At 42.5% G+C, this 14,531-nt stretch overlaps 1 protein-coding gene and 7 non-coding genes across 8 annotated transcripts in view; all 8 read right to left on the reverse strand.

The window, feature by feature from the left end:
* Positions 1 to 14,531, reverse strand: part of LOC119162118 (uncharacterized) — a 231,908-nt gene that overhangs the window by 16,917 nt on the left and 200,460 nt on the right. The gene's annotated exons all lie outside the window — the stretch shown is intronic.
* Positions 766 to 838, reverse strand: TRNAL-CAA (transfer RNA leucine (anticodon CAA)). Its single transcript has one exon. It is a non-coding gene; the product is annotated as a tRNA-Leu (tRNA).
* TRNAL-CAA (transfer RNA leucine (anticodon CAA)) lies at positions 2,789 to 2,861 on the reverse strand. Its single transcript has one exon. It is a non-coding gene; the product is annotated as a tRNA-Leu (tRNA).
* TRNAL-CAA (transfer RNA leucine (anticodon CAA)) lies at positions 4,106 to 4,178 on the reverse strand. The gene has a single exon. It is a non-coding gene; the product is annotated as a tRNA-Leu (tRNA).
* Positions 5,483 to 5,555, reverse strand: TRNAL-CAA (transfer RNA leucine (anticodon CAA)). The gene has a single exon. It is a non-coding gene; the product is annotated as a tRNA-Leu (tRNA).
* Positions 9,093 to 9,165, reverse strand: TRNAL-CAA (transfer RNA leucine (anticodon CAA)). The gene has a single exon. It is a non-coding gene; the product is annotated as a tRNA-Leu (tRNA).
* Positions 10,881 to 10,953, reverse strand: TRNAL-CAA (transfer RNA leucine (anticodon CAA)). The gene has a single exon. It is a non-coding gene; the product is annotated as a tRNA-Leu (tRNA).
* TRNAL-CAA (transfer RNA leucine (anticodon CAA)) lies at positions 12,671 to 12,743 on the reverse strand. The gene has a single exon. It is a non-coding gene; the product is annotated as a tRNA-Leu (tRNA).

Genomic DNA, 14,531 nt, shown 5'->3' on the forward strand with positions numbered 1-14,531 from the left:
TGTTCGATCTCATTAATATTGTGTAAGAAATTGGAAAAACGAGCCCTTAGGTATACACTTCTTTCCTTATATATATATATATATATATATATATATATATATATATATATATATATATATATATATATATATATATATATATATATAAGGGAAAGAAGTGTATACCTTAGGGCTCGTATTTCCATGTTTTAACACAATATTAATGAGATATAACAGACAGTAATGCCAAGGAATGTACAGAGGAAATTATTAGAACCAAAGGAATGTAAATAAAAAGATAGAAAAGTGGATGAAAAAATAACCAGCCGTGAGAGGGAATCGAACCTACGACCTTCGGATATCGCGTTTGATGCTCTAACCACTGAGCTACCACAGCGGCCTACCCTCTATCCACTTTTGTTTGGGTTTATATGTGAATTTTGAAGTAGGAGTGACAGTCAGTGCCATCTATAAGCCAAACGACGAGTGGGAAAACACTCTTATTCGCATGTTTGGCGTCACGTAGCACGTGAACCTATTATCAGTGGGCAGCTGATTAATTGTCCCTCTTATACAACCTAAACACACCAAGTCTGCCAGTACGAGACCCTCGTTCAGTGAAATAAGGGAGAGAAGTGTATACCTAAGGGCTCGTATTTCCGTGTTTTAACACAATAATAATGAGATATAACAGACAGTAATGCCAAGGAATCTACAGGGGAAGTTATTAGAACCAATGGAATGTAAATAAGAAGAAAGAAGAAAAAAGTGGATGAAAAACTTACCAGCCGTGAGCAGTAATCGAACCTACGACCTTCGAATATTGCGTTCGATGCTCTAACCACTGAGCTACCACGGCGGCCTTCCCTCCATCCACTGTTTGGAATTTATATGTGAATTTAGAAGTAGGAGTGACAGTCATCGCCATCTATAAGCCAAACAACGAGTGTTAAAACACTCCTGTTCGCATGTTTGCCGTCACGTAGCACGTGAACTTATTATGAGTGGGCAGCTGAATTATTGTCCTTCTTATACAACCTAAACACACCAAGTCTGCCAGTACGAGACCCTCGTTCAGTGAAATAAGGGAGAGAAGTGTATACCTAAGGGCTCGTATTTCCGTGTTTTAACACAATATAATGAGATATAACAGACAGTAATGCCAAGTAATGTACAGAGGAAGTTACTAAACCAATGGAATGTAAATAAGAAGAAAGAAGAAAGAAAAGTGCATGAAAAATTTACCAGATGTGAGCAAGAATCGAACTTACGACCTTCGAATAACGCGTTCGATGCTCTAACCACTGAGCTACCACAGCGGCCTTCCCTCCATCCACTTTTTTTTTGGTTTATATGTGAATTTTGAAGTAGGAGTGACAGTCAGTGCCATCTATAAGCCAAACGACGAGTGGGAAAACACTCTTATTCGCATGTTTGGCGTCACGTAGCACGTGAACCTATTATCAGCGGGCAGCTGATTAATTGTCCCTCTTATACAACCTAAACACTCCAAGTCTGCCAGTACGAGACCCTCGTTCAGTGAAATAAGGGAGAGAAGTGTATACCTAAGGGCTCGTATTTCCGTGTTTTAACACAATATTAATGAGATATAAAAAATTCGACCTCCCAACTAACATATCATCGGATATCAGAATCTTCGCTGATGACTGCATGCTCTACAGACCTATAAACTGTCCTAACGATCACTCCATCCTTCAAGATGATCTGAACACTATTTCTAACTGGTGCAGCACTTGGCTTATGAGGTTGAATACTAATAAGTGTAAAGTTGTTTCTTTTGGACGTAAACAGGTCATATCTAACTTCACTTACCATATGCAATGTGACAGGCTCTCCACGGCGACTTCTTACAAGTATCTTGGCATCCACCTTACACCAGGGCTTTCCTGGTTTGATCACATCACTAACGTTTGTGCAAAAGCCTCCAAAACATTGGGGTATTTACGCCGAAACCTTCGTCGTTGTCCCACTAACATTCGCAAAATGTCTTACCTAACTTTCGTCCGCCCGCAACTTGAATATGCCTCATCTCTTTGGTCCCCTTCCGCTCAGTATCAAATTAACATGCTGGAAACAATCCAGAACAGAGCCACCCGTTACATTTCTAGAAACTATGACATCAATTCCAGTGTGACTCAGCTTAAACTCCATCATTCCCTCCAAGCATTAAATGTTCGTCGTCACGTGTCCTTGTTATGCCTATTTCATGAGTACGTCTACAGTAACAAAACATCGTCGTTGCACCTTCAACGCCCGCTCTACACGTCACGCAGATTACATAACCATCTCAGCTTCACTCGCATTTTTGGAAACACGAACGCGTTCAACACATCCGCACTACCACAAGCCATCCGCATGTGGAATGATCTTCCCGACGATATCGCCTCTGATAGCAACCCCAACACGTTTCGGCAAAAAGTTCAGACGCATTTCCTTAATATTTCATCTTGACGTTCTTTTACTTCTTTTCCGAGGGTTTTTATGTCACGGAGTGTTCTTATATACTTCATCGCCATGTTTTACGTATTGCTGACTTATTGCTTTGTTAATTTTTTTTGTTATTACTAACCGACATTGTACCGTTTTTATTTTGAAATTTACATGCGATTTTTCACTGTAACCCCCCTTACTCAATGCCTTCTGGCCTGTAAGGTATTTTCAATAAATAAATAAATAAATAAATAAATATAACAGACAGTAATGCAAAGGAATCTACAGGGGAAGTTATTAGAACCAATGGAATGTAAATAAGAAGAAAGAAGAAAAAAAAGTGGATGAAAAACTTACCAGCCGTGAGCAGTAATCGAACCTACGACCTTCGAATATTGCGTTCGATGCTCTAACCACTGAGCTACCACGGCGGCCTTCCCTCCATCCACTGTTTGGAATTTATATGTGAATTTAGAAGTAGGAGTGACAGTCAGCGCCATCTATAAGCCAAACGACGAGTGTGAAAACACTCTTATGCGCATGTTTGGCGTCACGTAGCACGTGAACTTATTATGAGCGGGCAGCTGTATAATCGTCCCTGTTATACAACCTAAACACACCAAGTCTGCCATTACGAGACCCTCGTTCAATGAAATAAGGGAGAGAAGTGTATACTTAAGGGCTCGTATATCCGTGTTTTAACACAATAATAATGAGATATAACAGACAGTAATGCCAAGGAATGTACAGGGGAAGTTATTGTAACCAATGGAATGTAAATACGAAGAAAGAAGAAAGAAAAGTGGATGAAAAAATTACCAGCTGTGAGCAGGAATCGAACCTACGACCTTCGAATAACGCATTCGATGCTCTAACCACTGAGCTATCACAGCGGCCGTCCCTCCATCCACTGTTTGGGGTTTATATGTGAATTTTGAAGTAGGAGTGACAGTCAGCGCCATCTATAAGCCAAACAACGAGTGTGAAAACTCTTATGCCCATGTTTGGCGTCACGTAGCACGTGAACTTATTATGAGCGGGCAGCTGATTAATTGTCCCTCTTATACAACCTAAACACACCAAGTCTGCCATTACGAGACCCTCGTTCAATGAAATAAGGGAAAGAAGTGTATACCTAAGGGCTCGGTTTTCCGTGTTTTAACACAATATAATTGAGATCTAACAGACAGTAATGCCAAGGAAAGTATAGGGGAAGATATTAGATCAAATTTTAATGTAAATACGAAGAAAAGTGGGTGAAAATATAAGTTGCCTTGGGATCCTGTCCACGGCAAGTTATCTTTTCACTCACTTTTCTTCGTATTTACATTAAAATTTGGTCTAATATTTTCCCCTATACTTCCCTTGGCATTAGGGTCTGTTCGATCTCATTAATATTGTGTAAGAAATTGGAAAAACGAGCCCTTAGGTATACACTTCTTTCCTTATATATATATATATATATATATATATATATATATATATATATATATATATATATATATATATATAAGGGAAAGAAGTGTATACCTTAGGGCTCGTATTTCCATGTTTTAACACAATATTAATGAGATATAACAGACAGTAATGCCAAGGAATCTACAGGGGAAGTTATTAGAACCAATGGAATGTAAATAAGAAGAAAGAAGAAAAAAAAGTGGATGAAAAACTTACCAGCCGTGAGCAGTATTCGAACCTACGACCTTCGAATATTGCGTTCGATGCTCTAACCACTGAGCTACCACGGCGGCCTTCCCTCCATCCACTGTTTGGAATTTATATGTGAATTTAGAAGTAGGAGTGACAGTCAGCGCCATCTATAAGCCAAACAACGAGTGTAAAACACTCTTATTCGCATATTTGGCGTCACGTAGCTCGTGAACTTATTATGAGTGGGCAGCTGAATTATTGTCCTTCTTATACAACCTAAACACACCAAGTCTGCCAGTACGAGACCCTCGTTCAGTGAAATAAGGGAGAGAAGTGTATACCTAAGGGCTCGTATTTCCGTGTTTTAACACAATATTAATGAGATATAACAGACAGTAATGCCAAGGAATGTACAGGGGAAGTTATTAGAACCAATGGAATGTAAATAAGAAGAAAGAAGAAAGAAAATTGGATGAAAAAGTTACCAGCTGCTAGCAGGAATCGAACCTACGACCTTCGAATAACGCGTTCGATGCTCTAATCACTGAGCTATCACAGCGGCCGTCCCTCAATCCACTGTTTGGGGTTTATATGTGAACTTAGAAGTAGGAGTGACAGTCAGCGCCAATTATAAGCCAAACAACGAGTGTGAAAACACTCTTATTCACATGTTTGGCGTCACGTAGCACGTGAACTTATTATAAGCGGGTGCTGATGAATTGTCCCTCTTATACAACCTAAACACACCAAGTCTGCCAGTACGAGACCATCGTTCTGTGAAATAAGAAAGAGAAATGTATACCTAAGGGCTCGTATTTCCGTGTTTTAACACAATATTAATGAGATATAACAGACAGTAATGCCAAGGAATGTACAGAGGAAATTATTAGAACCAAAGGAATGTAAATAAAAAGATAGAAAAGTGGATGAAAAAATAACCAGCCGTGAGAGGGAATCGAACCTACGACCTTCGGATATCGCGTTCGATGCTCTAACCACTGAGCTACCTTAGCGGCCTACCCTCTATCCACTTTTGTTTGGGTTTATATGTGAATTTTGAAGTAGGAGTGACAGTCAGTGCCATCTATAAGCCAAACGACGAGTGGGAAAACACTCTTATTCGCATGTTTGGCGTCACGTAGCACGTGAACCTATTATCAGTGGGCAGCTGATTAATTGTCCCTCTTATACAACCTAAACACACCAAGTCTGCCAGTACGAGACCCTCGTTCAGTGAAATAAGGGAGAGAAGTGTATACCTAAGGGCTCGTATTTCCGTGTTTTAACACAATAATAATGAGATATAACAGACAGTAATGCCAAGGAATCTACAGGGGAAGTTATTAGAACCAATGGAATGTAAATAAGAAGAAAGAAGAAAAAAGTGGATGAAAAACTTACCAGCCGTGAGCAGTAATCGAACCTACGACCTTCGAATGTTGCGTTCGATGCTCTAACCACTGAGCTACCACGGCGGCCTTCCCTCCATCCACTGTTTGGAATTTATATGTGAATTTAGAAGTAGGAGTGACAGTCATCGCCATCTATAAGCCAAACAACGAGTGTTAAAACACTCCTGTTCGCATGTTTGCCGTCACGTAGCACGTGAACTTATTATGAGTGGGCAGCTGAATTATTGTCCTTCTTATACAACCTAAACACACCAAGTCTGCCAGTACGAGACCCTCGTTCAGTGAAATAAGGGAGAGAAGTGTATACCTAAGGGCTCGTATTTCCGTGTTTTAACACAATAATAATGAGATATAACAGACAGTAATTCCGAGGAATGTACAGGGGAAGTTATTAGAACCAATGGAATGTAAATAAGAAGAAAGAAGAAAGAAAATTGGATGAAAAAGTTACCAGCTGCTAGCAGGAATCGAACCTACGACCTTCGAATAGCGCGTTCGATGCTATAACCACTGAGCTACCACGGCGGCCTTCCCTCCATCCACTTTTTTGTGGTTTATATGTGAATTTGAGAAGTAGGAGTGACAGTCAGTGCCATCTATAAGCCAAACAACGAGTGTGAAAACACTCTTATTCGCATGTTTGGCGTCACGTAGCACGTGAACCTATTATCAGCGGGCAGCTGATTAATTGTCCCTCTTATACAACCTAAACACACCAAGTCTGCCAGTACGAGACCCTCGTTCAGTGAAATAAGGGAGAGAAGTGTATACCTAAGGGCTAGTTTTTCCGCGTTTTAACACAATATAATTGAGATCTAACAGACAGTAATGCCAAGGAAAGTATAGGGGAAGATATTAGACCAAATTTTAATGTAAATACGAAGAAAAGTGGGTGAAAATATAAGTTGCCGTGGGATCCTGCCCACGGCAAGTTATCTTTTCACCCACTTTTCTTCGTATTTACATTAAAATTTGGTCTAATATCTTCCCTTATACTTTCCTTGGCATAAGGGTCTGTTCGATCTCATTAATATTGTGTAAGAAATCGGAAAAACGAACCCTTAGGTATACACTTCTTTCCTTATAAAAATATATATAAATATATATATATATATATATATATATATATATGTATATATATATATATATATTGTAATGATAATAAATAGTGGGGCTCAGGCAAGGGCGCAGGCAGGGTGAAGGAAGCCGAGGAAGACGAAGCAGAAGAAGAACAGCCGGCCTGCAGCAAAGGCGTTGTCTCTTATTTCTCGTCGCTTACAATGGCGCAGTCGACGAAGAAAACGGCTTACGTCTCGGTTTCGTCATCCAGAACGCCCGCCGACGTGCAGCCGCGGTAAGCGTCGCTTGAGGACGGCGTCAAGCCCTCCTCGGCAGCTGTTTACTGACACCACCGTTCGGGGACGGCGTCAAGGCCTCCTCGGCGGCTCCAGCACCCGTTACCGGTACCAGTTCACGATAAGGAACGCCGTCACGCTTCTTCGCTGATGGAACCCGCAAGGCGTCCGTCGCGGCCAGCATCGATCCCAGCACCGACGGATGGCGTCCAGGCCTCCGTTGTGGTTCCGGGAAACTTGTCCTGGGACGCGACACGTCGCGGCAACCATGCGCACGGGCCTCTCTCACCTAGGGATGGCGTACATGCCTCCTCCATACCTGGCAACCTGTCGGCGCTTCAAGCACCCACCGTGTACGGCGTCGAGGCCTACCCGGCGGCGCAAGACCGCTTCATCTACGCCACAGTACCAGGTCACAACTCATCACACGGGTTCCGCTTGCCTGGGAACGTCGTTGACGCTTCCAGCGCCCTGGAACCCATGTCCACGATTCCTACCACAGCTGGATTTCCAAGGGACGCCGTCCACGCGTCCTTGGTCAGCAATTGTACCACCTCGAGTACCGCAGTCACTGTATCCTCCGCAGAGGCGGGCCTTGGCTCTTCGTGCGGATCACACGACAGCGCAGCGGAGCTGCAGCATACCATCGCGCAACTCCGCGTCACGACCAACGCCCTCATAGCGTCGAGCTCCCAGCTATGTCCTGCCATCTTGCCAACATTGTGCGCACTCAATGCCATGTTGGCTGCGGCCGCCTCACAAAACTTCGAGGTAAGCTCGCCCGAGAACCGTCGCAATCTCGGGCGTTCTCTCACGGAGGTATCAGAGCAAGTGAACTGCTTGGCGTGGGCACATTTCGGAGTTTTGCCCGCAGTCCCGCCATCGCCGATTTCCTTCGAGCTACCGGAGTTTCGCGGCTTCCAGGACGATGCCAAGGAATGGGTGGCAACCGTCAACGCTGTCGGAGATCACGCAGCGTGGACGGACCAAAAGAAGTGGGGCATGGCCATAGACCGCCTTCGGAATGCTGCCGCGGCTTGGCATCGATACGAAGGCGTGCGGCAGACATCCTGGGTGGACTGGAGTGACAAGCTCATAGCTGCTTTTGGACGGAGTCACCATCACCTCTCCACGACCACCCAGTCTTACGCGACCGCTACCGAGAATAGATCCCAGAAGGAGACCACCCTCGCGGCTTCAGCTGTATTTTGCAGCTTCCCGACAGCCAATTTAACCACCTACCCTGGGACGAACAACCCTACAGTGTTGACCCTCACTTCGAAGCGACATCTCCTGATATCACGTCAGTCTGTGGCCGAGTGTGCGGACGTCTGCCACACGCTAAGCGCCGCCTCCTTCAAAGTCACTGTCAGCAAAGACCTACCAGAGAAGGTAATACTTCCGGTTAGTGACAGGTCATCTGACAATGAAGGCTCTACTGCACGTGAAACTATAGGAATAAGCAGCTTGAGCATGAGTCCGACAAAGGCAGTGCTGCAAGAGCACGCGTTGCCTCTCAAGCTGCAACCTGAACTCGGCTCTCAGATGACTACAAAGACACCCCGACGCCCCTTGCCACACCGCAAGCAACGCAGGCGTCGACGCTCAGTGCAGCAGGTGACGGTGCAGCGTGGACTATTTCCAGCATTTGTAACACGACTGCGACAGGATGCTCAAACCGACGAGATTAAACCAACGCGGCCACTTTGCAGGAGTCTGTATCTCCTGCTAGCGGCATCTTGTCCAAGTCAACAGCGTTGGCCCCATCGTGGACGACGCCTGCACCGACCATCACGTCACAGCCAGTGTCGTCCTCCGGAATCTCCTTCAACAAACTTCCATGTGAAATATCAGCTTGGCCGAGCCCGGCCACCCCGGAATAGTCAATGCCGCCCACCGGAGACATTGTCGGTAGCCCACGAGGCTCGCAGTCGGGGCCGAGTGTAATGATAATAAATAGTGGGGCTCAGGCAAGGGCGCAGGCAGGGTGAAGGAAGCCGAGGAAGACGAAGCAGAAGAAGAACAGCCGGCCTGCAGCAAAGGCGTTGTCTCTTATTTCTCGTCGCTTACAATATATATATAAGGGAAAGAAGTGTATACCTTAGGGCTCGTATTTCCGTGTTTTAACACAAAATTAATGAGATATAACAGACAGTAATGCCAAGGAATCTACAGGGGAAGTTATTAGAACCAATGGAATGTAAATAAGAAGAAAGAAGAAAAAAAAGTGGATGAAAAACTTACCAGCCGTGAGCAGTAATCGAACCTACGACCTTCGAATATTGCGTTCGATGCTCTAACCACTGAGCTACCACGGCGGCCTTCCCTCCATCCACTGTTTGGAATTTATATGTGAATTTAGAAGTAGGAGTGACAGTCAGCGCCATCTATAAGCCAAACGACGAGTGTGAAAACACTCTTATTCGCATGTTTGGCGTCACGTAGCACGTGAACTTATTATGAGCGGGCAGCTGATTAATCGTCCCTGTTATACAACCTAAACACACCAAGTCTGCCATTACGAGACCCTCGTTCAATGAAATAAGGGAGAGAAGTGTATACTGAAGTGCTCGTATATCCGTGTTTTAACACAATAATAATGAGATATAACAGACAGTAATGCCAAGGAATGTACAGGGGAAGTTATTGTAACCAATGGAATGTAAATACAAAGAAAGAAGAAAGAAAAGTGGATGAAAAAATTACCAGCTGTGAGCAGGAATCGAACCTACGACCTTCGAATAACGCATTCGATGCTCTAACCACTGAGCTATCACAGCGGCCGTCCCTCCATCCACTGTTTGGGGTTTATATGTGAATTTTGAAGTAGGAGTGACAGTCAGCGCCATCTATAAGCCAAACAACGAGTGTAAAACACTCTTATTCGCATATTTGGCGTCACGTAGCTCGTGAACTTATTATGAGTGGGCAGCTGAATTATTGTCCTTCTTATACAACCTAAACACACCAAGTCTGCCAGTACGAGACCCTCGTTCAGTGAAATAAGGGAGAGAAGTGTATACCTAAGGGCTCGTATTTCCGTGTTTTAACACAATATTAATGAGATATAACAGACAGTAATGCCAAGGAATGTACAGGGGAAGTTATTAGAACCAATGGAATGTAAATAAGAAGAAAGAAGAAAGAAAATTGGATGAAAAAGTTACCAGCTGCTAGCAGGAATCGAACCTACGACCTTCGAATAACGCGTTCGATGCTCTAATCACTGAGCTATCACAGCGGCCGTCCCTCAATCCACTGTTTGGGGTTTATATGTGAACTTAGAAGTAGGAGTGACAGTCAGCGCAATCTATAAGCCAAACAACGAGTGTGAAAAAACTCTTATTCGCATGTTTGGCGTCACGTAGCACGTGAACCTATTATCAGCGGGCAGCTGATTAATTGTCCCTCTTATACAACCTAAACACACCAAGTCTGGCAGTACGAGACCCTCGTTCAGTGAAATAAGGGAGAGAAGTGAATACCTAAGGGCTAGTTTTTCCGCGTTTTAACACAATATAATTGAGATCTAACAGACAGTAATGCCAAGGAAAGTATAGGGGAAGATATTAGACCAAATTTTAATGTATATACGAAGAAAAGTGGGTGAAAATATAAGTTGCCGTGGGATCCTGCCCACGGCAAGTTATCTTTTCACCCACTTTTCTTCGTATTTACATTAAAATTTGGTCTAATATCTTCCCTTATACTTTCCTTGGCATAAGGGTCTGTTCGATATCATTAATATTGTGTAAGAAATCGGAAAAACGAACCCTTAGGTATACACTTCTTTCCTTATATATATATATATATATATATATATATATATATATATATATATATATATATATATATATATATATATATATAAGGGAAAGAAGTGTATACCTTAGGGCTCGTATTTCCGTGTTTTAACACAATATTAATGAGATATAACAGACAGTAATGCCAAGGAATCTACAGGGGAAGTTATTAGAACCAATGGAATGTAAATAAGAAGAAAGAAGAAAGAAAAGTGGATGAAAAAATTACCAGCCGTGAGCAGTAATCGAACCTACGACCTTCGAATATTGCGTTCGATGCTCTAACCACTGAGCTACCACGGCGGCCTTCCCTCCATCCACTGTTTGGAATTTATATGTGAATTTAGAAGTAGGAGTGACAGTCAGCGCCATCTATAAGCCAAACGACGAGTGTGAAAACACTCTTATGCGCATGTTTGGCGTCACGTAGCACGTGAACTTATTATGAGCGGGCAGCTGATTAATCGTCCCTGTTATACAACCTAAACACACCAAGTCTGCCATTACGAGACCCTCGTTCAATGAAATAAGGGAGAGAAGTGTATACTTAAGGGCTCGTATATCCGTGTTTTAACACAATAATAATGAGATATAACAGACAGTAATGCCAAGGAATGTACAGGGGAAGTTATTGTAACCAATGGAATGTAAATACGAAGAAAGAAGAAAGAAAAGTGGATGAAAAAATTACCAGCTGTGAGCAGAAATCGAACCTACGACCTTCGAATAACGCATTCGATGCTCTAACCACTGAGCTAACACAGCGGCCGTCCCTCCATCCACTGTTTGGGGTTTATATGTGAATTTTGAAGTAGGAGTGACAGTCAGCGCCATCTATAAGCCAAACAACGAGTGTGAAAACTCTTATGCCCATGTTTGGCGTCACGTAGCACGTGAACTTATTATGAGCGGGCAGCTGATTAATTGTCCCTCTTATACAACCTAAACACACCAAGTCTGCCATTACGAGACCCTCGTTCAATGAAATAAGGGAAAGAAGTGTATACCTAAGGGCTCGGTTTTCCGTGTTTTAACACAATATAATTGAGATCTAACAGACAGTAATGCCAAGGAAAGTATAGGGGAAGATATTAGATCAAATTTTAATGTAAATACGAAGAAAAGTGGGTGAAAATATAAGTTGCCTTGGGATCCTGTCCACGGCAAGTTATCTTTTCACTCACTTTTCTTCGTATTTACATTAAAATTTGGTCTAATATTTTCCCCTATACTTCCCTTGGCATTAGGGTCTGTTCGATCTCATTAATATTGTGTAAGAAATTGGAAAAACGAGCCCTTAGGTATACACTTCTTTCCTTATATATATATATATATATATATATATATATATATATATATATATATATATATATATATATATATATATATATATATATATATAAGGGAAAGAAGTGTATACCTTAGGGCTCGTATTTCCATGTTTTAACACAATATTAATGAGATATAACAGACAGTAATGCCAAGGAATGTACAGAGGAAATTATTAGAACCAAAGGAATGTAAATAAAAAGATAGAAAAGTGGATGAAAAAATAACCAGCCGTGAGAGGGAATCGAACCTACGACCTTCGGATATCGCGTTTGATGCTCTAACCACTGAGCTACCACAGCGGCCTACCCTCTATCCACTTTTGTTTGGGTTTATATGTGAATTTTGAAGTAGGAGTGACAGTCAGTGCCATCTATAAGCCAAACGACGAGTGGGAAAACACTCTTATTCGCATGTTTGGCGTCACGTAGCACGTGAACCTATTATCAGTGGGCAGCTGATTAATTGTCCCTCTTATACAACCTAAACACACCAAGTCTGCCAGTACGAGACCCTCGTTCAGTGAAATAAGGGAGAGAAGTGTATACCTAAGGGCTCGTATTTCCGTGTTTTAACACAATAATAATGAGATATAACAGACAGTAATGCCAAGGAATCTACAGGGGAAGTTATTAGAACCAATGGAATGTAAATAAGAAGAAAGAAGAAAAAAGTGGATGAAAAACTTACCAGCCGTGAGCAGTAATCGAACCTACGACCTTCGAATATTGCGTTCGATGCTCTAACCACTGAGCTACCACGGCGGCCTTCCCTCCATCCACTGTTTGGAATTTATATGTGAATTTAGAAGTAGGAGTGACAGTCATCGCCATCTATAAGCCAAACAACGAGTGTTAAAACACTCCTGTTCGCATGTTTGCCGTCACGTAGCACGTGAACTTATTATGAGTGGGCAGCTGAATTATTGTCCTTCTTATACAACCTAAACACACCAAGTCTGCCAGTACGAGACCCTCGTTCAGTGAAATAAGGGAGAGAAGTGTATACCTAAGGGCTCGTATTTCCGTGTTTTAACACAATATAATGAGATATAACAGACAGTAATGCCAAGTAATGTACAGAGGAAGTTACTAAACCAATGGAATGTAAATAAGAAGAAAGAAGAAAGAAAAGTGCATGAAAAATTTACCAGATGTGAGCAAGAATCGAACTTACGACCTTCGAATAACGCGTTCGATGCTCTAACCACTGAGCTACCACAGCGGCCTTCCCTCCATCCACTTTTTTTTTGGTTTATATGTGAATTTTGAAGTAGGAGTGACAGTCAGTGCCATCTATAAGCCAAACGACGAGTGGGAAAACACTCTTATTCGCATGTTTGGCGTCACGTAGCACGTGAACCTATTATCAGCGGGCAGCTGATTAATTGTCCCTCTTATACAACCTAAACACTCCAAGTCTGCCAGTACGAGACCCTCGTTCAGTGAAATAAGGGAGAGAAGTGTATACCTAAGGGCTCGTATTTCCGTGTTTTAACACAATATTAATGAGATATAAAAAATTCGACCTCCCAACTAACATATCATCGGATATCAGAATCTTCGCTGATGACTGCATGCTCTACAGACCTATAAACTGTCCTAACGATCACTCCATCCTTCAAGATGATCTGAACACTATTTCTAACTGGTGCAGCACTTGGCTTATGAGGTTGAATACTAATAAGTGTAAAGTTGTTTCTTTTGGACGTAAACAGGTCATATCTAACTTCACTTACCATATGCAATGTGACAGGCTCTCCACGGCGACTTCTTACAAGTATCTTGGCATCCACCTTACACCAGGGCTTTCCTGGTTTGATCACATCACTAACGTTTGTGCAAAAGCCTCCAAAACATTGGGGTATTTACGCCGAAACCTTCGTCGTTGTCCCACTAACATTCGCAAAATGTCTTACCTAACTTTCGTCCGCCCGCAACTTGAATATGCCTCATCTCTTTGGTCCCCTTCCGCTCAGTATCAAATTAACATGCTGGAAACAATCCAGAACAGAGCCACCCGTTACATTTCTAGAAACTATGACATCAATTCCAGTGTGACTCAGCTTAAACTCCATCATTCCCTCCAAGCATTAAATGTTCGTCGTCACGTGTCCTTGTTATGCCTATTTCATGAGTACGTCTACAGTAACAAAACATCGTCGTTGCACCTTCAACGCCCGCTCTACACGTCACGCAGATTACATAACCATCTCAGCTTCACTCGCATTTTTGGAAACACGAACGCGTTCAACACATCCGCACTACCACAAGCCATCCGCATGTGGAATGATCTTCCCGACGATATCGCCTCTGATAGCAACCCCAACACGTTTCGGCAAAAAGTTCAGACGCATTTCCTTAATATTTCATCTTGACGTTCTTTTACTTCTTTTCCGAGGGTTTTTATGTCACGGAGTGTTCTTATATACTTCATCGCCATGTTTTACGTATTGCTGACTTATTGCTTTGTTAATTTTTTTTGTTATTACTAACCGACATTGTACCGTTTTTATTTTGAAATTTACATGCGATTTTTCACTGTAACCCCCC

Source organism: Rhipicephalus microplus, chromosome 3, assembly GCF_043290135.1.
Source record: "Rhipicephalus microplus isolate Deutch F79 chromosome 3, USDA_Rmic, whole genome shotgun sequence".
Taxonomy (NCBI): Eukaryota; Metazoa; Arthropoda; class Arachnida; order Ixodida; family Ixodidae; genus Rhipicephalus; species Rhipicephalus microplus.